The sequence below is a fragment of the Pristiophorus japonicus genome, chromosome 3, assembly GCF_044704955.1.
Source record: "Pristiophorus japonicus isolate sPriJap1 chromosome 3, sPriJap1.hap1, whole genome shotgun sequence".
In the NCBI taxonomy this organism is placed as follows: domain Eukaryota; kingdom Metazoa; phylum Chordata; class Chondrichthyes; family Pristiophoridae; genus Pristiophorus; species Pristiophorus japonicus.
This window is the reverse complement of record NC_091979.1, coordinates 101,976,531-102,001,675: the sequence shown is the minus strand read 5'-3', so window position 1 is coordinate 102,001,675 and position 25,145 is coordinate 101,976,531.

Here is a 25,145-nt window from a genome sequence, read left to right as displayed (position 1 = left end):
TCGCGATGTGCATACAGTCTATTGCTCCCTGCAACTTGGGGAAGTTAGCAATTCGGTAGAATCCTCGAGCCCTCTCAATTTGAGCCTCCGTGGCCAGAGGGAAGCTGATAAAGTCCATCCTGCATGTGTAAAGGGCTTCGATGACCTGTCGAATGCAGCAATGTGTAGCATGCTGAGATATAGCGCAAATGTCGCCAGCTGAGGCATGAAAGGAACCCAACTCGTAGGACGAAAGTGCCGCAGTGACCTGCGGTCCTGATGATGTTGGCAGGCTGCAGACCCCATCCTGATGAGCTGGCATATCTCACTGATAACTTCTTTGTGGAAGCGCAGTCTCCTAAGGCACGTGTTATCGGACAAGTTGAGGTAGGACCACTTCTCCCTGTAAGGTCTTGTCCTCCTCATCAGTCTGACACATCTTTGATTGGGCACATAATTCTGTCGAATATACCTCCTGCCACCTCTAATCTGCAGCATGTGCGTGGTCATCAAGTCAGGCTGAGAAATGACAGGCCCCATTCCAATAACTATCAGTATTATATCTATTGTTCACAAACAATAAATTTCCCCACTAAGACACCTAAACTAAATTCCAAGCATCCACAGTATGATAACATGTTTGTTCAGATGTTCATATCGCCTTACAAGAACTCCAGAGTGCATCAAAACTCCCCAGAAGTTGAAGCAGCCTTTTAAATGAAGCGACCTGCGATTTACAAACTGGCGTCCATACCGCGGTGATTAGTTCAGGTGAGAGCAATTTTTTCACAGCAGTTATTTCTGCGAGCGATATTTTCGGCGATATGTCTGCGAGGTGCCGAAAGTAATGCTTGTTGCTATTTTGGGCGTTAGTTTCGACAAATCTGATCATTACGACAAAAAACATTGTGCGGGCGGTATTATTAAATCTCGGCGTTAATTAAATGCCGAAAGTACCGCTGGGCAATATTAGGGGCGTGGTTTCACCCATTCTGATTTTTCCACCCCAAAAAAGTGGGCGGATGGTATTATTTTTTATTGCCTTTAGGTACATTCTGAAATTAACACTCGGCGATAAGTGACTGAGAAATGGCCGTTAGTTTCCACTTTGTGGCTAAATGGACGATATAAGAACATAAGAAATAAGAAATAGGAACAGGAGTAGGCCATACGGCACCTCGAGCCTGCTCCGCCATTCAATAAGATCATGGCTGATCTGATCATAGCTCCACTTCCCTGCCCGCTCCCCATAACCCCTTATCCCCTTGTCGTTTAAGAAACTATCTATTTCTGTCTTAAATTCATTCAATGTCCCAGCTTCCACAGCTCTCTGAGGCAGTGAATTCCACAGATTTACAACCCTCTGAGAGAAGAAATTTCTCCTCATCTCTGTTTTAAATGGGCGGCCCCTTATTCTAAGATCATGCTCTCTAGTTCAAGTCTCCCACATCAGTGGAAACATCCTCTCTGCATCCACCTTGTCAAGCTCCCTCATAATCTTATATGTTTCGATAAGATCACCTCTCATTCTTCTGAATTCCAATGAGTACAGGCCCAACCTACTCAACCTTTCCTCATAAGTCAACCCCCTCATCCCTGGAATCAACCTAGTGAACTTTCTCTGAACTGCCTCCAAAGCAAGTATATCCTTTCGTAAATATGGAAACCAAAACTGCCGCAATATTCCAGGTGTGGCCTCACCAATACCTTATGTAGCTGTAGCAAGACCTCTCTGCTTTTATACTCCATCCCCTTTGCAATAAAGGCCAATATATAATTGGCCTTCCTGATCACTTGCTGTATATGGGTGTTATACCTCATTTCAGCATTAAGATGGATGTTAAGTGGGCGGTATGCATGCAAAAATAATGAAAAGTCTAGCCCCTCGTCTCTGCCCCCAAAACATACCGGAACAATCTTAGAAGAGCACTTCTATTGTACCAACATTATTTTATTCCATTTCTTACTTCAATCATCTTTATGCCCTCGATGATTGAGGCTGGTTATTTGTGCAAAATTATGTGAAACATTGTGGGTGCAAAATTTGGCTCATGAGTGGCTGTTTTTTTCAGCGCTACGAGTGCGCAATATTGGTGAGTTGCTGAATGATTTCTACTTGCTGTTATTACAATTCTACAAGTGTTTGGTGCTTTCTGTAGTTGTTTAAAGTTGACCAAGTCTACAGGGTGTGGCAAGTGCTGAAGGATCTTTTCCTGACTTCAAGGCTTCTGCACAAAGCACTTGCTACCAGACAAGGGTGTACTAGTAGGAATTTCCTTTGGAATGCAGCATGACCTGGAGAATGAACAGAGGGCACGCAGAGCAGGACAAGCTGCTGGAAGAGAAAGGAGGAGGAGGGAGAGAAAGGCTCTCAGCTACAGCTGCCCAATGGGGCAATTCTCCTACCTGAACCTCAGTGAGATGTTTGTGCTTCAGTAAGGATATCCTCACTGAAATCTGCCATCTGCTGCAGCCACAACTGCAACCACAGAGCAGGGCAAGGAATGCATTGCCAATGGCTGCGAAGGTGACCTTGGCGACAAACTTTTATGCATCAGGCTCATTCCAGGCTGGAGCTGGAGATATTTGCAACATCTCGCAGTTTGCCACCCACTGTTGCATAACTGAGGCTCTCTATTCCAACAGAGCTGACTACATTTCATTCTCTATTGCTAGAGAGTAGCAGGCAGAGTGAGCATATGGCTTTGTTATGATTGCAGGCTTCTCCATGGTACAGGGTGCCAGTGACTACATGCACATCACTTTGTGGGCACCACTTATCAACTCTGCCATGGACCGGAACTGAAAGGATTCCACTCCGTCAACGTCCAGCTGGTGTGCGACCATAGGTAGCATATCATGCTGGTCAATGCCCGATATCCTGGTAGCAATCATTAGGACACAGCTCTTGCCACCAGTGATATGGTGAGGAGGAGGAGGAAGAAGAGGAGGTGGAAGCCGAGGGAGCTGTAAACGAGATAGCCGCTTCTGCCCGGATAAGTGTGATACCAGTAAGCACAACCCGAATTCCCCATTTACCTCCTTAAATTTCATAAATAAAATCCACCATAAAATATCCATTTCAAACCAAATTTATTAATGAAATCATGCCATATTGCATACAAAAGTAAACTTATCAGCCTTGTGCATTCCCTTAGTGCATGTCTTTTGTGTGCCTTTGCCTGCGCTAGTGCTCCTACGCAGTGCTACCCCAGTGGCTGCAGCATGGCTGGTGGAAGGTTGCTGAGTTTCAGTGGGGGAGACTGCAGATGGCCTTGGAGGATGACTTTGAGCAGCTCTGGGCCTAGAAGGCCCGGCGGCGGAATGCACCATATCGACATATGTGGCAGCAGTCTGGCTGGATGAATGACAGGCAACAGCAATGGCACTGGCAGAGTGGCAGTTGGTAGGAGGATGAATGCTGTCATCCTGTGAAAGGACAGAATATTTGTGCTCCACATAGCCACTGCCACTCCCCTGGAGCGGTGCCTCAGCAGTGCTAGTAATCTTTTGGTGGACAGATTGCTGGACTGCTGTAACACCCTGCAAGCCCTTTTGAACACTGGAGCCCAGAGCCATGATAGCTACAGTCTGAGCTTCCACGGCAGCACTCAGACATTGGGTAGCTGCTGTTTGAGTTGTAATGGAAGCTGAGACATTGTCCATAAAACGCTGCATCATGGTTGGGTCCACAAGTGTGCTAATGGAGTTGGCCACCACTTCCAAGCTGGAAAGGAAAGGGTGGGCTCCAAGCTCTGCATAAAGCCCTGTGCCAAGTTGGTGTCGAACTCCTCCATGCTCCTTGACATTGCATGCAGGCTTTCTGGCAGGCTTCCTAATGCACCAAGCATTTCATTGTGTATACCTTCTTCTGTAATATGCCCCATCGAAGTGCTCAATTGAGTCCTCTGGAGCAGAACTTGTGTGCGACCTCGCCCTCTGGCGTGCAGGCACCTGCACTAACCTTTCCCCCTGCTCTGGCTGCAGGCCATTCATTCCCGGTGTCCCACCATGTGTAGATCCCATCTCTATGCTATCCCATAATTTACGCGCAGTGTCAGTACTTGAGCTGGTGGCAACAAGTGTGAAATCAAGCAACAGTGTGCCTTCATCATCACTGTCTTGGTTTTTCACCACTGCCTGGCCAGGTTGCAGTTTTTGGGTATCTGAAAGGAAAAAGGCACAAGTGTAAGGTTTTGGTGAGGGGGCGGGGGGTGGGGGGAAGCAAGATGTGTATGTTTACACCATCTGCAGCTTGCAAATCAGAATAGATTGTCCGATGAGAGGGAAGTGGGATGTGAGAAGCAGGATTAGGTATGATTATACCGTAATCTTCAATTGTTTCAGTCGCGTCGCTGGCCACAGCCTTAGCAATGCACATTCGAATAATGGCCAGCACCATCTCCTCCATGGGGGTAGGACGCCTGTTTCCCTCCTCCCCCCAAAAAGAGTGGGAAGTCTGTCAGTGAGTGTCATGCAATCTGTTTGGGTGATGTGGCTGTCTTGCTTGAATTACTGGAAGTGTGGGCAAGCTGTGCAATGTGGGTGTAAGGCTTTCAGCAGTACTAAGTGAGGGTGACATGAAGCTATGAATGCTAGGTATGAGTCCTGATTGATAGAGATTGTTGGCAGGTAGGTGATGGGGGTTTGGTGCATTGAGCAGTGGCTGAGGCTAGTGTGCAGTTGGTTGGATATGGCATTTGAAGATGCATTCGTTAATCTTCACAACTCGTGTGAGGTCATTCAACTTCTTGTGGCACTGCATCCAGGTCCTTGAGGCTTGACTCCTGGCATTGACTTCCACGGCTCTCTGCTCCCAATATATCCTGAGCATGTGTCTGGTGGTCCTCCTGGCCCCCTGTGGATACAACACATCTCTCCTCCTATCCACCTGCTCCACCAGGCCTCCAGCGCAGCGTCGGAAAACCTTGGAGTCTGATCTCTCCCATGTTGTGCCATTATTGAGTATTTCCCAGGTCAGAATCAGTTGTAGAATGACTTCCAGCACCTGCTCCAGCCACAATACACCTCCCCTTTAAGAAGGGAAGGCTGGGCTTAAGCAGTGCAGTCGCGCTTTAACTGGTGGCTGGTATAACTCTCACGATTTGAGGCCCCCTGCTGACGTATGCAGCTAATGAACAGCACAGTTAGCGCTGGCTGCATGCAGAAATCCCTGTTTTCCGGGGTTATCAACTTAGCACCCTGTGAGTTCCCAGACCAAAACCTCTCACAATGTGGCATTAATTGAGGCTGTATAATTTTAATAGAAACTTTTCACTTGGCTTATGATAGCATTCTTGTTTTCTCTCAATGAGCTGGAAGAGAACTAAAAGATAAAGGGGAAAAAATGTGGGTTGTTTGCACCTCCTGTTAGCGGGGACGCTAATGGGGTGTAAACAACATTTTGCACCGCTACTGACTCCTGCGAAATTCTGTGGGAGTTTAGAGGCAGCGGTAACCGGTTGTGCCCTGCTCCTACTGGTAGTGCCCCACTCCAGTGGTTGTGCCCCGCTCCAGTAATTGTGCCCCGGGCTGCTGTGGTGGCGATGATGGCGGTGCAGTGACCTGTTTTCATTCCGGAGCGAAAATTCGTTCGTGTCCCATGAAGCTGTCGCGGGCAATGACCATGACCGCTTCGCGGGGCCGTATTGATCTCTTGGTTGCGCGCTGGACAAAAATGAAAGGGAACATGCGGCAGTAAAAAAAAAAGGCTGATTTGCCTGTCGCGGTCTTCTTGTTTGTAGATCCCGGGGTTTGTGGCACGATCTTGCAGCCCAACATTCCACTTGTGTGCCGGGCTGCTGCCACGCCACCCCATTCCCTGGTGGTCCAGCGATGGCCCCGTTTCTCGCCCGCAGAGTCGGCAGCTTGGCCCTCCCTTTTAATGGAAGGGGAGGCCCTTGTATACCCACCAACGCTACGCGTCTCACTGCCTACCGCTGGAAACTTCGCTGACCTTTGCACTCTGGTCTCACCCCCGACAGGAACTGCCCCTGCAGCGTGAGCTTTTGTGCTACAGTTCCTCTCGGGGGCAGTAAACTCACGGGTGGGACTTCCGCGCCTGGCACAGGACCTCCTGCCTCGCGGCTGGTACCGCCCCGGTACAGAATTTTGCCCCGAAATAGCACTATCCATAACTAGATTAAGCAAAGCACATAAATATCAGTTTAATATTGCACCAATGGGTTGACTTTATTTTGACAGCATTGTGAGCATGGAGCTGTGTTTTCACTTTCTGCTCACTTCACCAAGAAGTTGCGGACAGAAAAGCTCCAGACATGCGTATAAAATGATTAGCTCTTTTCAATTATTTAAATATGAAGAGTTGTCATTTTTTCTTAATTTTACAAGCTTTTGCCCGAAATTTCCTCTGAGGTTCTTCAAGATGGCTGCCGTAACTTTTGTGAGAGATAGGTGAAAGCCCGAATGACACAGAGATCCCCCATAACTACCTTATGCATGAACGGATTGCTGTTGATCTTCTGCTGAATTTACAACCGTCAATTGGGATAATTCTCGAGGAAATTTCTGGTATTTATTTTTTAAATTGGTTGCTGTTATATTGTAGGCAAAACCTGTCTAAAGTTCATCTCTTCCAGGCCCTGGCTGATAGTGCATTAACATGCATTTGGCAGTGGGTCACTGCCCAAGAGGATGCTCCACCAATGCCAAAAGCGCAGCATTACAGCACTATAACTGACATAATACAAGAGTCCCATTTTTTTTGCGGAGCTATGGGATTAGAAAGTGGACCAGTATGCTGCACAGATTATCTGTGAATCAAGAGAGGGATATGTGCAGTTAAAACAAATGGGGCATAGCACAATGATAACCTTTCAAATGAAGCAAGGCTGTGAAGACAGGTCTCCTCTAAAAAAAACCCTGACAGCGTTAGGGCCTATAAATTCAAATGTTGAAGTGTGACATAATGCCTCAAGCATCATCGCATCTGTATTTGGTGCCTTCCTCAACTAAATCATGGAGCACTGTAGGTACTGTCTTTCTCATCTTCAGTACTTTGCTTGCTTTCAATTATGTGAGCAACTAGCAATACTGGAACAAAGTCCTGTGAAACAGAAATATTAATATGAAAAATGGTGCCCTCTACAACAACAAAAATGAATGCGGGAAGCAAAATGCAACTAAAGAGAAATGCTTCTTCAGGAAAAACCACAAGCTTAGTATCAATCTTTCCATCAGAAGCCTAGCTTTAGGAATCCAACTTCAACAGCAGATTAGTAATGTGCCTACTTTATATGGTTATGGTGATCGACAGGGGTGGAGCTCACTCAGGAACATGAAGTTTCTGATTACCATAATTAGTATATGACAATGAGGCTGGCATTGGCCGCTCCTGGAACTTCTCTTTACCCGGCAAATTTTCACCATGGAATATAATGGCTGCAAATCAAGTTTTTTTGGACACTAAGGGAATCATGGAAAAGGGGATGGCGGGAAAGTGGAGAAAATCAGCCATGATCTTATTGAATGGCGGAGAAGGCTAGAGGCACTGGATGGCCTATTCCTACTCCTATTACTTATGTTCTTATGTACCTGCACTCCCAATGCCCTCAGCCAATACTCACCCTGCCAGTACAGCTTTGCAAAATCAGGACTACACTTTATTTATGATATTGTGGATATGAAGACTTGAAGGAACTGATTATTTGCTACTATGACAACATTAAAGATGCCTTTGTGTGGTGCTTCTGGACATGGGCAAATTTCATAACGTACATGGAGCTATTAAACACTCACATTATTCACAACCTTATTTTTAACTTAATGAATGAAGTCTGAAACTTGGCTGTTTTTAAAATAATTTAATTTGCACTGTTTGGAACAGGTTGTAGATTTCCCTCTGCTGTGCTGTCGGTTTAGATCTGGAGCTCACAAAGCTAAGAGCGGGAGGATAATTGATATTTAATTGCCTTTTTACAGTTTCAGTTCTTTTGAAGTTTATATCTTATATCTTCCCAAAAGGAGGTTATTTTCAGCAACCGGCACATGCGTTGTCTTGAAATATGTCAAGACACAACTTGTTGTGTCCCAATGCAACATTGCAATTTCATCCACACACTATTTATCTCGAGCAGCCATTGTATTCCCACTTTAGTGCTGATAAGAAGCTGTTTCTTCTTTGCAGTGATACAAATTTGGCAGTATAATTCCAGTCTTGTATCTCAAGCACAGAATTGAGTGCCTGTCTGACTAATTGAATATATGTTACATTAACCATCAGGTAATAAAATATTGGGAAAGGACTAAGGAGAATTAGAGCCATTTTTGAACAAAGTTCACAGCTTGACGCAAAGTATGTTGTATCTATTCTGAAATAAGAATAATAAATGTTGATACAGAAAACATTGCAACTCCTGCTCATAATTTAAGGCCTGTAAGCTTGTTTTTTCAGTCTTTCCTTTTTACTTCAGCTACTCTGGGTTGAGTTCACGGGATAGAAAATAACCCAATCAAGAGTGGGAAAGTAAAAGACACAGGAGGGCCCAGAAATTTGTGTCGGGCAGTGCCGCAAAACAAGTGGAATCGGATTGGCCACCTGTTATATGCAGCGCCTGATATTGAACTGAATTGAACTGAACTAAATTCAATGATCCTAATGGAATAATAGGGCGCTTGGGTGAGTTACATCATGACCTATCTGCAAAAAGACATAGACAAGCTAAATGAGTGGGCAAAAATTTGGCAGATGGAGTATAATGTTGGAAAGTGTGAGGTCATGCACTTTGGCAGAAAAAATCAAAGAGTAAGTTATTATTTAAATGGAGAAAGATTGCAAAATGCTGCAGTACAGCGGGACCTGGGGTACTTGTGCATGAAACACAGAAGGATAGTATGCAAGTACAGCAAGTGGTCAGGAAGGCCAATGGAATCTTGGCCTTTATTGCAAAGGGGATGGAGTATAAAAGCAGGGAAGTCACACTACAGCTGTACAGAGTATTGGTGAGGCCACACCTGGAATACTGCGTGCAGTTTGGTTTCCATATTTAATAAGGGGTGTGCTTGCTTTGGAGGCAGTTCAGTGAAGGTTCACTAGGTTGATTCCGGGGATGAGGGAGTTGACTTATGAGGAAAGGTTGAGTAGGCTGAGCCTCTACTCATTGGAATTCAGAAGAATGAGAGGTGATCTTATCAAAACGTATAAGATTATGAGGGGGCTTGACAAGGTGGATGCAGAGAGGATGTTTCCACTGATTGGGGAGACTAGAATTAGAGGGCATGATCTTAGAATAAGGGGCGGTCCATTTAGTTCTGGAATGAGGAGAAATTTCTTCTCTCAGAGGGTTGTGAATCTGTGGAATTCGCTGCTCAGAGAGCTGTGGAAGCCGGGACAGTAAATACATTTAAGACAGAAATAGACAGTTTCTTAAATGATAAGAGGATAAGGGGTTATGGGGAGCGGGAGGGAAGTGGAGCTGAGTCCATGATCAGATCAGCCATGAGCCTACTGAACGGCAGAGTAGGCTCGAGGGGCCGTATGGCCTACTCCTGTTCCTATTTCTTATGTTCATATGTTCTTATTCCCGAATATTCTTCGTAACATAGGATTTCAGATAGTGCCCCTGGGCAATAACTTTATGTGAGGTTCATTATCTTAACTTAATGGAGTATCTAATATAATAATATTCTCTTGATTCATATCATACACATACTTAAAGACAAAGAGAGGGCAGTTTTCAACAGCTGGACATCCATTTCTCACCTGAAAATCAAGGAAGGGAGACAACTCAGCAGTCCCATTGAACCCAAGGCCTGTCTGATGCACCTGCTGAAACTGGCAGGAGGCTGCTTAAATATACAAAGCATTGAGCTTCTTCAGTTTACAGACAGATAGTGAATGTACAGATCAAGAGTCAAAGCAAATATCACTTATTTCACTCAATCTCACTTCTCGCCTTGAAAAATGAAAAAAATAGTAAACCATGCACCCGCTCCTTTTCACGGGTTGACCCACTTGTTGTTGAAAAGTATAAGATTATGAGGAGGCTTGACAAGGTGGATACAGAGAGGATGTTTCCACTGATGGGGGAGACTAGAACTAGGGGGCATAATCATAGAATAAGGGGCCGCCCATTTAAAACTGAGATGAGGAGTAATTTCTTCTCTTGGAGGGTTGTAAATCTTTGGAATTCGCTGCCTCAGAGAGCTGTGGAAGCTGGGTCATTGAATAAATTTAAGACAGAGATAGGCAGTGTGGTGTATGTAGCACACAAATCACTGACTCCACACGGTCTGGTGTAAATCTAACTGCTGTGACCTTCGTCCTTTATTGTTCAGCTCCAGAGTGCCTCTCAGGTGTGGTGGTCAGCCTTTTATAGTGCCTGTTGCAGGTACTTCCAGGTTTCCCACCACAGCGCCCTCTGTGGTGTGGCATAGTGCTTACATTACATTTAAGGTACTGGGACGATACACACATCATAACATAACATCACACTTGTCCAACGGGAGGCAGGTAGGCATAGACAGTGCATTAGTATGGTACATATTATCTGGTACATTAACTAGTTACTGACTGGTAATGGATCCTTTATTTCCTTGTTAGCCCTTATCATTAATTGTACTTCATCCATTACTTTACACAAATACAGTGGCCACTCAGCATTAAAAAATTTATTCTTATTATAAATTCGCCATCTCACATTAACATAGCTCATTTTAGACTCACTCTGCCTTACAGAAGTCCTTTGTGGGGACCACCTCTTGGTAAGGCCCTTTTAAGAATCCCGGGTGCATTTCCTTTTTAAGGCGCCATCTTTGATGCAGGAGGGTTCCACGCGGCTTCTCCTTGGGCGCCGCCATCTTTGATGCTCTGCTGCTCTGAACACGATGCCGCCGCCATCTTCTTCTCCGCCGCTCCGGATGCCCTCCGCCGTTGCAGCCTCCGCTCCCCTTCGCTGCCACCTGACTTGCCACCTCTCCTGAGGCTGTCGTGGCCTCTCCAGCGGCCGCACTTGCCGCCACCCCCGCGGTCTCCGTAGCGGCCTCCCATGCGGCCGCCGTGGCCGCCAACCTCCATCTGCTGCCGCCGCCCGACGCTAACAGCTCCTCGGCGGGGCTCTTCCGATCCGCCGGCCATCCTGGATCCCTCGCACCCCGCCGGCTCACCCACCCCCCCCACTCGGCCCCTCTGTGCAGGGCTGCTTGCCTGTGGGGTCTGAGGCTGCAGGATCTCTGTATGAGGTCCGGGCCTGGGGCTTGCTTGTGGGTGGATTGAGGCTGCAGCTTCAGCTCGGTCAGTGCTGCTCTCTGGGGACCCGGGGCATGGCAGCACCCTGGGGAGCAGCAGCCTGTGGAGTGGTGAAGTCTTCCCAGCTCCCATGGACCGTCCCCATCCACCTCCGGCTGAGGAGCATCGGCCCATCACCTGCAACGACCCACAAAGGTAAACCGTGCGTCTCGTCCCCGTGGGATATCTGCACCATCGCTCTGCCAAGAACAGGTATTAGTTCCCTGGTGTCGGTATGCAGCTTCGCCGTGACCGGGACCAGCTTGGGTCGTGCAGCTGGGTTAATCCACAGTTTATCAAAAGTTCTCCCACTCATCAACGACGGACCCGAGCCCGTGTCCACTTCCATACTTACTGGGACTCCGTTGATTTTTACTTCCCTTATCACTGGGGGCGAATTGTCAGTATACGTGTACAGTCCAAACACCTCATCTTCTTCTACCTGCTCCTCGCTGAACAGTGGATCATCCCCCATCTCCTCAGCCACATGGTGAGTCCGATTTCTTTTACACATACGCTGAAGGTGGCCTTTAACGTGGCAGGTATTGCACGTGTACTCCGCAAACCTGCACCGGTGAGCCTCATGGCTTCCTCCGCAGCGCCAGCATGGTGCTGCTTGATTGGCCCCCCTCAGCGGACTCTGAGTTCCAGGATCCCGAGGTCCGTGCTCTCTGCCCCGGGCCACGTTCTGCAGTTTTGTCTGTGGTGGGCGCTATCCTGTGGACAGTGCCTGCCGGGTTCGAGACTGTGTGGATTATTTACTTGGTGCTGCAAGTCGAGGTCATATATGCCCGGCTGATGGTGATGGCCTTTGTCAGAGTGACTGTGGGTTCCGTGGCTAGCAGCTTGTGCAGGAGGCCCTCGTGGCCAATCCCCATAACGAAAACGTCTCGTAATGCCTCGTCAAGGTGTGCGCCAAAATCACACGGCGCCGCGAGACTCCTGAGGTCCGCAGCATATTTGGTGATATCCTGGCCCTCAGGTCTGCAGTGATGGTAAAATTTGTATCTGGCCGTGAGGATGCTCTCCTTCGGTTTCAACTGGTCACGAATGAGTTCAGTTAGCTTCTCGTATGACTTGTCCCTGGCACTCCCGGGTGCCAGCAAATCCCTGAAGAGACAGTAAACCTCATCTCCACAAATGGAGAGCAATATCGCCTTACGCTTATCTCTCATTGCATCCGTGTCCTCCGTCAGGTCGTTTGCTGTGAAGTAGTACTCGAGCCTTTCCGTGAAGGCCTCCCAATCATTGCCCACGGTAAAATCCTTCAGCGAACCCAGAGTCGCCATGGTTGTGTGGAGTTCGTCCGCTTCCTCGTTGCCAATGTGGTGTATGTGGCACACAAATCACTGACTCCACACGGTCTGGTGTAAGTCTAACTGCTGTGATCTTCGTCCTTTATTGTTCAGCTCCAGAGTGCCTCTCAGGTGTGGTGGTCAGCCTTATATAGTGCCTGTTGCAGGTACTTCCAGGTTTCCCATCACAGTGCCCTCTGTGGTGTGGCATAGTGCTTACATTACATTTAAGGTATTGGGCCGATACACACATCAATACATAACAGGCAGTTTCTTAACTGATAAGGGAATAAGGGTTTATGGGGAGCAAGCAGGGAAGTGGACCTGAGTCCATGATAGGTCAGCCATGATCGTATTGAATGGCGGAGCAGGCTCGAGGGGCCGTATGTCTTACTCCTGCTCCTATTTTTTATGTTCTTATGTTCTTATTTTCTTATATGCCCCAACACCAGCAGCACCAGCCACACCAGCAGCACCAACAACAACACCACCAACCTTCTTCACAAGCACCTGATGCTGCACAGGACAGAGGGTATTAGCGCAGGGCAGCATCGCATCAGAGGCGATACCCCCAACACAGGTTATACAGGCAGAGAATGAGCTGCCTCAACTTGACGGAGCAACAGTGCCAAAGGAGTCTCAGGCCATCGTGCCATGTCATCGCAGGCATTTGCAGATTGTTGGAGCAAGAGTTGCAGCTCAGAGGAGCAGGTGGACATGGCTTATCTGTGGCTATCAAAGTCACCAGTGCCATTAACTTCTTCGTCTCAGGCTCCTTCCGGGGATCTGCAGCAGATATTTGAGGTATCTCACGGTTGGCCACCCAAAGATGCATCACACAGGTCACTGATGCCCTCTTTCACAAGTCAGCCAATTATATCAACTTTGCCACTGATGATGCCAGTGTTACTCAGCAGTTGCTGGCCTTTACCATGCTGGCTGGCTTCCCATGGGTGCAGGGCATCATCGACTGCACAAATGTGGCCATCAGGCCATCCCACAATCATCCAGGAGTTTTTTATCAACATCAAGGGCTTCCACTCCCTTCCAAGGCAACCTCTGTGCTGCTGTTAAGGTGGCCAAGAATGAAGGGCCAGCTCCAGTTCTCTCTCTCTCCCTTACATTGTGAGCTCTCGTTACTTGCAAGGCAGGAAAGAAGAGAAGGTTCAGTGAGAGTGATGGAATGAGTGTAAGGAATGCATGGTTACATCTTTAGAGGGTGACTATGATGGAGTAGGGTGTCAGTGCCAAATGGACTCCCTGTGTGCTGTTAGTTGGTATGATTGCATTATAATGAGGGTGAGTGTCAGGGGTGGTTACTTAGATAGAGATGTGATAATGTAGATCGAGAGAAACAGATGGGTGGACATGCAAGGTATATTGGTGCGAGTAAGGATGTGTAGGAGTAGGTTTGGGAAGGCAGAGTAATGGGGGTATGATGAGAGGCACAGCAGGATAAAGTTAAGTGTGGCTTTGCACTCACTTCCCTTGATCTAATGAGATCATTGAAACATAGAAACCAAAAATATAATAATGAATAGTCAGCATGAATTTCAAAAGGGAAAGTCTTGCTTGATTAACCTCGTTGAATATTTTTGAAGAGGTAACAGAGAGAATAGACAATGGTAATGCAGTAGATGTAATTTATCTAGATTATCAAAAGGCCTTCGATAAAGTAACCCATAATAGACTGATGAACAAGGTCAGAGAATGCTGAGTCAGGGGACAAGTAGCAGAATGGATAGCTAGCTGGCTTCAAAAGAAAACAGAGAGTACGGGTAAAAGATAGCTATTCACAGTGGCAGAAGGTGGTTCGTGGTACTCCACAATGATCAGTGCTGGGATCACTGTTGTTCACAATTAATATTAACGATTTAGACTTTAGAATCAAAAACACAATTTCAAAATTTGCGGATAACACCAAATTGGGGACGGGTGGGGGGGGGAGCGGCGTGGACAGTCAATACTGAGCAGGACTGCAACAAATTACAGGAGGACATTAATAATCTTGCAGAGTGGGCATATAATTGGCAAATGATGTTCAACACAGATTACATTTGGTAGGAAGAATAGGGAGGTCACTTATTACTTGGAGGGTGTGAGTCTAGATGGGGTAGAGGAACAAAGGGATCTCGGAGTACAAATACACGAATCACTAAAAGTTGTGACACAGGTTAGCAAGGCCAGTAAAAAAGCAAACCAAACACTTGGGTTTATTTCTAGAGGTATAGAATTGAAAAGTAGGGAAATTATGCTAAATCTATATCAAACCATGGTTGGACCACACTTGGGGCTGGATTTTCATTTTTTTGCATTTTCGAGCTTTTTATTGCGAAAAATTTAGCGCTGGGATAACATTAGCACCAGAACGAGGAACTTTCGCTGAATGAAAGTTCACAAGGACCATTAGTGTTAACTCAAGCATTGCACCACAGACTCTGTGCTCCAGACCCGAAAGTTCCGCATAGACGCAATCTGCCTTTTTGTGCACGCGCTTTTTCTCCACCACGCTGTGCGTGCATGCGCAGTACAACTGGGGCTAAATCAGCCATTTCACATTTTGACTTCGATGATGGAGGAGGACAAGGGAAGACAGCATGCCAGATGATTCAGCCATGAGGCAAATGAAGCTTCAGTGGGGGTTGTGGAACGGAGATGGCAGGAGTTGCATCTTCGAGGTGGTTCTAGATCACTGCCTGCCATATTCAAGAGAATTTGGAGAAACATAGCTGAGGAGGTCTCTGCTGAAAGAAATGTAACAATCTCACCAGGGTCATCAGAGTGAGTACCATTTTCACTCATGCACTCCTTTATTACTTCAAGGATAAATCTGACACATTATTTGTTCTCATACTGTTGGTGCCTCTCAACCTCCTAAGAGGGGTTGCCTCCTAGGTAGGCTTAATTTGGCACCTTATTTGCCATGAATGATCCTTACATATTATTAAGATTGCTTTCTGAGATCTCATAAGATGACTCTTCACTTCGATATCCCCCTGATGAACCATGTGCAACTTCCAAGGCCATTACACAGAGGACTCTATTACATTCAGACAGTGTGGCATACTGGCATATGGCTTTGGTAGCTATCTGTGCCACAAGAGCAGGTGGACCCTCTTGTAACCATTCCTATTTTCATCTTTGCAGGCAAAGAAGTCTCATAATCGCTGCGAGCAGGTGAGGACTGGCGGCAGTCGGCCTCAGACCCTGCCACTCACCGACATTGAGGACAGAGTGACAGGCTTCATCGGTGTCACAGGACAGGCAGCTGTCATTGGGAGCGCTGAACCCTGCTCGGATATTGAGAGTAAGTCCTGCACACCCCTGGGCTGGGTTGGGGCAATATCCTGCACACTCCCTGAGATAGGTTGGGGCAATGTCCTGCAATGGCTCTGGACTAGGCTCGGGGCAATGTCCTGCACATTGCCTGGGATAGGTTGGGGCAATGTTCTGAACACTCCCTGGGTTGGGTTGGGGCAATGTCCTGCGGTGCATCTGGACTAGACATAATGGAGTAGCAGCAGTCCTTCAAATGAGCCTGTGCAATGCGACATTTCTCATCTCACCCTTTCCCCTCCCCTGCTGCTAACCACTCATCTGTTGCTTTCTATTTCCAGATGACCAGCCACAGGTGCCACATCCCTCAATGGACCACTCCACGTCAGGCCATCGTCTGGAGGAGGAGGCGGAGGAGGAGGATACCGATGAGCCGACTCTGGCGCAGCATCCATCGCAGCGTCATTTGACCCCTGCTCCACCACCGGCACTTAGCTCCTCTGGGGATGACATAATATTCTTGGGGTTCGAGGAATGCGAGACTCCTGGGACCAGTGGCGTGTAGTAATGCAGTGCTGGGGTTGAATCCCACAGGCTGTGTCTCGAGAGGGTGAATCGGCAAAGTCGGTCTGCTGAAAGACAAGCAGACGTGGAACTGGACATGATGGGAAAGTCTGGGGAGAGCATCCAGATCAGCCATCAGCTCCTTGATGTCCTGGGAAAGATTCCCGCGAGCACTAACAGTCTGAAAGTGACCATTACGGAGGTAGGGTCGCAGATTGTCAGTGCGAGCCATGATACCAGCGAGGCCATCAATGCCCGCACGAGGCTGGTGGCCTCCAGCAGTAACTGGAGTCCCGGAGCGTGTGGCGTGAGCCATTGTAGAATATGGTGCATCATAGGCACAAGCTCTGCTTCAGCTTGGGCAGGTGATGCAGTCCATGCCTGCCTCCATACTCTCTCTGCGTTCCCCACTGTCACACGGGGAAGTGACGGTTCCAAAGCAGGTATCAAGGTGTTAGTTTACATCGTGCTCTGGTTGCTAGAGGCCAGCCCTGTCAGTGGCTCCAGGGATATGGGAGGTCATGTCATTCCTACGGATGACAGCATTCCGTCTCCCCCCACTCAATCGTCAACCAAGCATCAGTGACGGTTGTCACTCAAACCATCTGTGACTGGCGACGCCAATGAAGAGGCTAGCCAGTCAGAAGCCGGGCCTTCTACCCCATGAGCTGGTGCACTACATCCCCAGACGCCGTCTCCATGGTCTCCCCCTCCCCCCCACCCCCATCCTCCAGACACAGCAGCGCTCTGGCAGCCTTACTGCATACCCTGGTGGTACTTTGTTGAGGAGCAGCAGGCAAGGGAGTGGGATGAAGGGAAAGGGGGGGGCAAAAGATGTTGGGGAAAAATAGTGGGGCAGATTTGATTTAATTATCGCACAGCTGAATTATATTGTTGATGCTGGATGCATTTTATTTATGTTACAGTATCACACTGCTGGATTATGTTCTTGATGCTGGATTATGTTTTGACAATGTTCTTGATTTATCACACTGCTAACTGCAGCTCATTATTTTATTTAAGTATCACAATGAAGGTTACAAAGTTTACAATGTTACAATGTTCAATATATTTTTTCTTCACCTTAACCATTCCTGTGTAGTGTCTCATTTGCAGAATAAGAGGAGGAATAGTCAACATGGTGGGATAGAGTGGCCAGGCAACGGTCAAACATGCCGTTCACTCTTCAAGCAAAGCATTCAATTATGAGCTGCCCACGTAAGGCTTTTGCAGTTCCAAAATCTGCACAATGCCTCTCCTGTGGTTGTGGTGGTAGTGGTGGTGCTGATAGTGGCATGGGTTCCTCGCCAGGTTCCTCTTCCTCCTCCTCCTCCTCCTCCCCTTTCTCCTGAGGTGGTCCTGCAATCCCCATTGGCAATTCCTGTCCCCTCATGATGGCTAAGTTGTGTAGCATGCAGTACACCACAATGAACTCAGAGTCCTGCTAAGGGGAGAATTGAAGGCAGCCTCCAGAATGGTCCAAGCATCGGAATCACTGCTTGAGCACTCCAATTGTCTGTTCGATGATGTTGCATGTGGCTGCATGGCTCTCATTATAGCGATGCTCGGCATTTGTCCGAGGGTTCTGGAGTAGGGGTATGAGCCAGGTGGCGAGGCCATAAACTTTGTCCCCCAGCATCCAGCTCTGGCCTTGTGGTTGACGCTGAAACATGCGTGAGACACTGCTCTCACGCAAGATGAAAGCATCATGGATGCGCCCTGGATATTGGGCATTGACTGCCATAATGCGCTGAATATGGTCGCAGACGATCTGTATGTTGAGGGAGTGGAATCCCTTTCGATTTCAAAAACCTCTGGATTCTGTAAAGGTGCTCGCAGGGTGAATTGCATACAGTCAACAGCACCCTGAAACTTCGGGAAGCTAGCAAATAGTCCAAAACCTATAGCCCTCTCATTTTGGGTTTCCCTGGTCATTGGGAAGTTTATGAAGTCCATCCTACATGCGTACAGTGCATTAGTCACCTGGCGAATGCAGCAATATTAGTGTGTTGCGAGGTGGAGTATATTTCCCCCGCTGATGCCTGGAAAGAGCTGGAGGCATAGAAGGCAAGTGTCACAGTCACCTTCACCTCAACGGGCAGTGCAGTCCTGTTGCCGCTGGTAGGTTGTAGGTCGACCTGAAGGAGCTGGCATATCTCTGTCAGCACTTCTTTTTGGAAGCACAGCCTTCTAACACACTGTGCCTCAGAGAGCTGGAGGCATGAGTGATGTTTCCTGTAAACTTGTGGGGGATAAGATCTCCTTCCCATACGTCTGCGACCTCTTCGATTACGTTGCAAATGATCAACAATAAGCCTTCTTCCAGCTTGAAGCCATATGGCAATAGCAGCCAGGATGAATATCTCACGACCTAGCATAGCCCCCATCTTTTAAAATGTCCTTAAATGTCCTTAATAAAACAAACTAGAAACTCACATAAAAATTCACAATCAAAAGTATGCAAAAGCATTCTTCTCCCAATCCTTTTAATCACTCACAACTGCAACTTCCTCCTTCGCTTTGAATATGGCACCGTTAACGCCTGGTGCGCCCTGGATCCATCTGTTTTTTCTGGGCAGGTCCTCGGGCGGACGCTAAATCGAGCAAAATACTTGAAAGTTCCACTCGGGGCGCAAAATCTTGCACCCCACCGAGGCGCTAACATGGGCGCAAATTAACTGAAAATCCAGCCCTTTGAGTATTGCGTACAGTTCTGGTCATCATATTATAAAAAGGATATAGAGGCATTGGAAAGGCTGCAGAGAAGATTTACAATGATGATACCAGAAATGCGAGGGTATACATATCAGGAAAGGATGAACAGTCCGAATCTATTTTCTCTTGAAAAAAGAAGGCTGAGGGATGATGTAATAGAGGTCTTCAAAATTGTGAAAGGTTTTGATGGAGTGGATGCAGAGAGAATGTTTCCACTTGTAGGGAAGAGCATATCCAGTGGCCATCAGTATAAGATAGTCACCAAGAAATCCACTGGGAATTCAGAAGAAATTTCTTTACCCAAAGAGTGGTGAGGATGTGGAACTCGCTACCACAGGCAATGGTTGAAGTGAATAGTATAGATGAATTTAAGGGGAGGCATGACAAGTATATGAGGGAGAAGGGAATAGAGGGTTATACTGATAGATTTAGATGAAGAAAGACAGGAGGAGGCTCGAATGGAGCATAAATGCTGGAATGGACTGGTTGGGCCAAATGGCCTGTTTCTGTGTTGTATATCCTATGTAATCCTATGTTTCCGGCACTGCACCCAGATCCTCCACACAACATCTCTACTGTTCACCTCTGCTATTTGGAGCCAGGTTCCTTTGGTCTATTGGGGAGGTCTCTTCTGCCCATCGGAAGGGAAAAGAACCTCCCTCTCTCCACAAGGATATAGAGGGAGTCATCTGAGAACATGGGTGCAACCTTCTGTCTTTGTGCAATCACGTTTAAAACTCTTTGTAACACTCCAATGGTGCAGTGCAGTGCCTGCACTATTCTAGATGAACCTTCAATTGCAATGTGGCCATGGCGCCTTTAAATATCCCAGCTGAAAATGCGTCATTGATGACGTGATCAGATTTGTACTATTTAATAGGGCTGGGTAAAGTGCAGGGTTGCCTTAATAAGCGCCATTAACGCAAAGTCGATCTCAGGAGCAGGATGGAATCAGGAATGATGTTGGGACATGACCCACCATGGTACAGAAAATTCCAGCCACTGTTTACATCTTCATGCTGAGAGAATAGAAAACTTTCAAGGTTGCTCAGAACATAGCAGTTGGCAGTGATGTACGACTGCACTGTATTGGAAATGAACCAGAGAGGCAATACAAGAACATTGCTAAGTGGAGGACAATTACATTTTTGGACAGATATATTCTTGTTATTGCTTTTGCAAATTAGACACATGGGAGTTTTTAATTTCTTGCTATTGCCAGTAATTTGGGACTGGACTAAATCCACAGAATTTTCCAAAAATAAGGGAGAAGGATAAATTGGAACACTCTAGGCAGCAAAAGGATTCATAGGGAAAAGATTTGGGCAACACAAAAATTAAAATGCTTAAGGCACAAGGAACCAAGCTTAATGCAGAGGAATAAAAGGATTAGATCAGTTGCAGCAGAGCTGTCAATAATCTGGCTTGTGGGGATAAAATCAGAATATTATGTGGAAGCTATTATGAAGCAGAATTATTGTCAGTGCTCTATTGATTAGTATTTAGTAACACGTAGAAAGGACAGATTACCAGAAATATAGAAAACGTTTTCTAAAAATTGCTTCATGCATCATTTTGCTACATTTAGGGGGAAATTTTAACATAGGTGAGCAGGTGGGAGTGGGTGTGAGTAGGGATTTAAAAGGGGAAAAATTGGAAGCATGTCGGAAATCGGCTCCAACTCGCTGACTTCTAGGTTTTAACCGAGGCGGTTTAAGGGACGGGCATATGATAATGGGGCTGAAATTCTCGGATTTAATCTGCTGTGAGGATTACCGTGGCCGCTCGGGGTTCCCGTGCCTCGGGGATCCCGGCAGCTGCAGCGAGGTGATGACAACCTTGGGAAGCATTTATTGTGAGCTGCAAGGAGCATGAGTGCTTTCTCCCTGCCCCTCAAGCTCATCCACCATCAGCCATCCCCCCCCACAACCCACCCCCTCCCCCCCGCCACCTCGGAATCAGACACCCCCAGGTGATTGAACACCACACCTGGGGTGCGCCCCACCACCCACCAGTGTCAGGGATTGGACGTACATGGTCCTGCAGCCTCTACTGATGTGCTCCCTGCCCAACTGGAAGCCAAGCCTATCAATCAGGCTGACATTCGGATGGGGAACCAGTCAATGACCTCAGCCGCATACTGCGGAATTAATCTCCAGTGTGCGGGGCAACCCAAAATTCCAGGCTTCCCGTGCTACTAGATCTCACCGCTCTCAGCGGGTCTGCAGGTACAAATTCCAGCCCTAATGTCAAATGCACACATAGTTTAGCATAGATTGGATATTTCACCCATTCACGAAGAATGGGGTATAAATCTAAACTTAACTAAATCATTTAGAATCATGTGTGCGATCTAAATAAATGTCCCTGTCCATTATAATAATCACTTTTTTGATGTCTCCTGCTATTTTATTTCATGGCTGCCATATACAGTAACAAGATCCATAGGATTTTGTCACTGATGTAAAAAGCTGTTCCTTTAGATTGGAAAATTGTGCATGTCACTCTGCTAAAAATGGTGAGAGAGGGAAAGCAGGGAATTACAGACTAGTTAGCCTAACATTTGTTGTCGGGAAATTGCTCGAGTCTATGGGCTGGATTTTATGAACCTCGGTAGGTCCGTGACGGGCGTCATCGGTGGCCGGTCCCAGCCATGCTGCTGGCTCCAGCCAACTGTGTAGAATAATTTTCCACTGATTGGCCTTGTTAAACCCTCCCAGTGCATTTCCTAGTCAATTGAAGCAGGTCTGATGACGTCATTTGATGACACGCCATCAGCCAGTTTCCTTAAAGGGACCATGCGGAAATTTATTTTGACATTTGTGCTGTCAGTGTTCTACAGCATTGAGGTACTGCAAACACTGACAAGCACTGCACAAAGGCTGCACCCAGGCTCTCCCATGGGTCACAGCACGCAGGGAGGTTCTCTTCCCTTCCAATGGGCGGAAGAGGCCTCCCCAGGAGACCACACAGCCTGGTTGCACATTGTAAGGGGGGACACAAACAGGGATGTTATCAGGAGGAGCTGGCTGCAGTGGCACATACCTTTCAATAATCTCAGTAGATCACGAAACATTACTGCAAAGCCACACTCAACCTCATCCTGCTGTGCCACTCATCACATCCCCATCACTCTGCCTTCCCTACCCTACTCCTGCACATCCTTACTCACACCAACTTACCTTGCACCTTCACCCATCCCTCTCTATCTACATTATCACTCACCCATCTCACTAGCCATCCCTCACAGTCACCCTCATTCTAGTCCAATCATACCAACTAACAACACACAGAGTAGGCACTTGGGTATTTTAGCCAATGTTCATGAAGTTTCTGTTAATTTGGTGTCAAACATTGAAATCTTTATTTTCAACACTTTGCGTTCTTAGACAGATTTCATTGCACCTTTGGAAGTGGCTTAGTGAGTTGCAGTGAATGGTGAGACATAACGGTACCCCCACAATGGTGCTGAATGTGAAAGGAATGGCTTGGGCATTGTAGGGATGCTTTATGGTGTTGGTGTGGGGTGGTGCCAACCTGGCACATCATGCGGCAGTCAGGGTGTACAGCATCAAGTGAAGTAAATCTGGCTATGGTGAGGCCATCCCTGGCCTCCTGGGCAACAATGTGGTCAGGTGCTGATGCCTTTTGTCCTGTGCAGCATTAGTTGATTGCGGAGAAGGTTGGTGTTGTTGTTGGTGCTGTTGGTGTGCCTGGTGTTGCTGGCGTTTGGGCTAATCGTGGTGGGATTCCGAGGATCAAGGTGAGAGAGTATAAAGTGCACCAATGCCGATGGAATAGATGGCAGGTGAAGTAGAGATGACAGAAGCGATCTGTCAATGGTGGGAGAGGTAATGAGGTCAGACTGGATGGAAACTTGTGTAAAGACATGCAGCTTTCTGAATCTGTAGTGGAAATGCAGTTTAGAGAAGTTCATGCCTAAGGGAACATTTCTCAATCAGTTGGGAGCTTTGAGTTGACATTTGAAGCTGTCAACTCATCAATGGCAAGTGACTTCCTGTCTCAGTTTCACTGACGATGTGTAGGCTCAGCGGAAAAGCGGTGGGCGACCTGTCAATTTCAAAAAGCTATGAAAGAACTAATTTTAAGTGGTTGTAAACCAGCTATCAATGACCTGGATTGCCACCCTCGCCGCTGCATATTGGGTTTGCTCAGCATTGGCCGACTCGACAGTTCGTAAAGGTGCATGGTAGCAAGTTGACAGTGGGGTCCTGAGCTGCTGCCGAAAAAACCCTCTCCAAAGCGCCCCCCACCGATCACACCCACTGACATCCTGGAAAATTCCCCTTTATAATTAAGGATTAATTAAGCACCTCGAGTCTCGTCGCCGAGAGTGTGCAGAAAGCAAGCGCAGGCAGCGGAAAGAGCGTGTCCCACCCACCCCTTCCCTCAACGACTATTTGTCCCACCTGTGACAGAGACTGTGGTTCTCATATTGGACTGTACAGCTACCTAAGAACTCATGATAAGAGTGGAAGCAAGTGGTCCTCGATTCCGAGGGACTGCCTATGATGATGAAGGGTGACTGGACACCTCAAAAATTTTCAGTTGGTCAGAGAGAGCCAGCATGGATTTGTGAATGGTAGGACATGTCTACAAAGCTGATTGAATTTTTTGAAGATGTGATTAAAGTAATGGACAGGGGAATGTCTATGGATGTTATTGATATGGACTTCCGGAAAGCATTTGATAAAGTCTCACAAAAGAGATTGTTAACTAAGGTAGAAGCCCATTAAATTGAGGGCAAATTTTTGACCTGGTTAGGACTTGGCTGAATGGCAGGAAAGAGGCAGTAGAGATAATGGGTAAGTACTCAAATTGGCAGGAGATGACTAATGGTGTCCCGCAGGGATCTGTGTTGGGGCCTCAACTATTCAGAATATTTATTAACGACTCAGATGATAGCATAGAAAGTCATGTATACAAATTTGCCAATGACATAAAGATAGGTGGAATTGTAGGCAGTGTAGATGGAAGGATAAAATTACAAAGAGATATCAACAGATTATGTGAATGGGCAAAACTGTGGCAAATGGATTTAAATGTAGGCAAATGTGAATTCATCCACTTTGGATCTAAAAAGGATAGAACAGGAGACTTTGTCAAATGATGAAAGACTACAAACAATGGCGGTCCAAAGAGACTTAGGGGTCCAGGTACATAGATCATTAAAATGTCATGAACAGGTACAGAAAATAATCAAAAAGGCTAATGGGATGCTGGCCTTTATATCGCGAGGACTAGAATACAAGGGGTTAGAAATTATGCTGCAGCTATACAAAACCCTGATTAGACCACACCAAGAGTATTGTAAGCAGTTCTGAGCACAACACCTTAGGAAGGATATATTGGCCTTGGAGGGAGTGCAGCGTAGGTTTTCCAGAATGATACACGGACTTCAAAGGTTAAATTACGAGGAGAGATTACACAAATTAGGGTTGTATTCCCTAGAATTTAGATGGTTAAGGGCTGATCTGATCGAAGTTTTCAAGATATTGATGGGAACAGATAGGGTGGATAGAGAGAAACAAAAGCAAAATACTGTAGATGCTGGAATCTGGAATAAAAACAGAAAATTGTGGAAATCTCAGCAGGTCAGGCAGCATCTGTGGAGAGGAAGCAGAGTTAATGTTTCGTCTTTCTTTCTTTCTTTCTTTCTTTCTTTCTTTCTTTCTTTCTTTCTTTCTTTCTTTCTTTCTTTCTTTCTTTCTTTCTTTCTTTCTTTCTTTCTGTCTTTCTTTCTTTCTTTCTTTCTTTCCCCCCTAAAGCATTTACATTTATTCCATGCTACACCTCCATGCTTTGATTTTCTATCTCTGGGGTGAAGAAGAGAAACAAAGCCATTGGCATTAACCTCCTAGCAACAGCAAGTTACAATTATAACTGTTGTTACTCAGAGTTATCAGTTTACATTCTTTCATTTATCTGCTGTATGACAGCTGAAGTAGTGACACTGAGTAAGCACATACCAACATTTCCATACATTTTTGTTTTACAGTAATGATATAGGATTTAATAAGCTTTAACCAACTCTGAACTTGTCACTACAT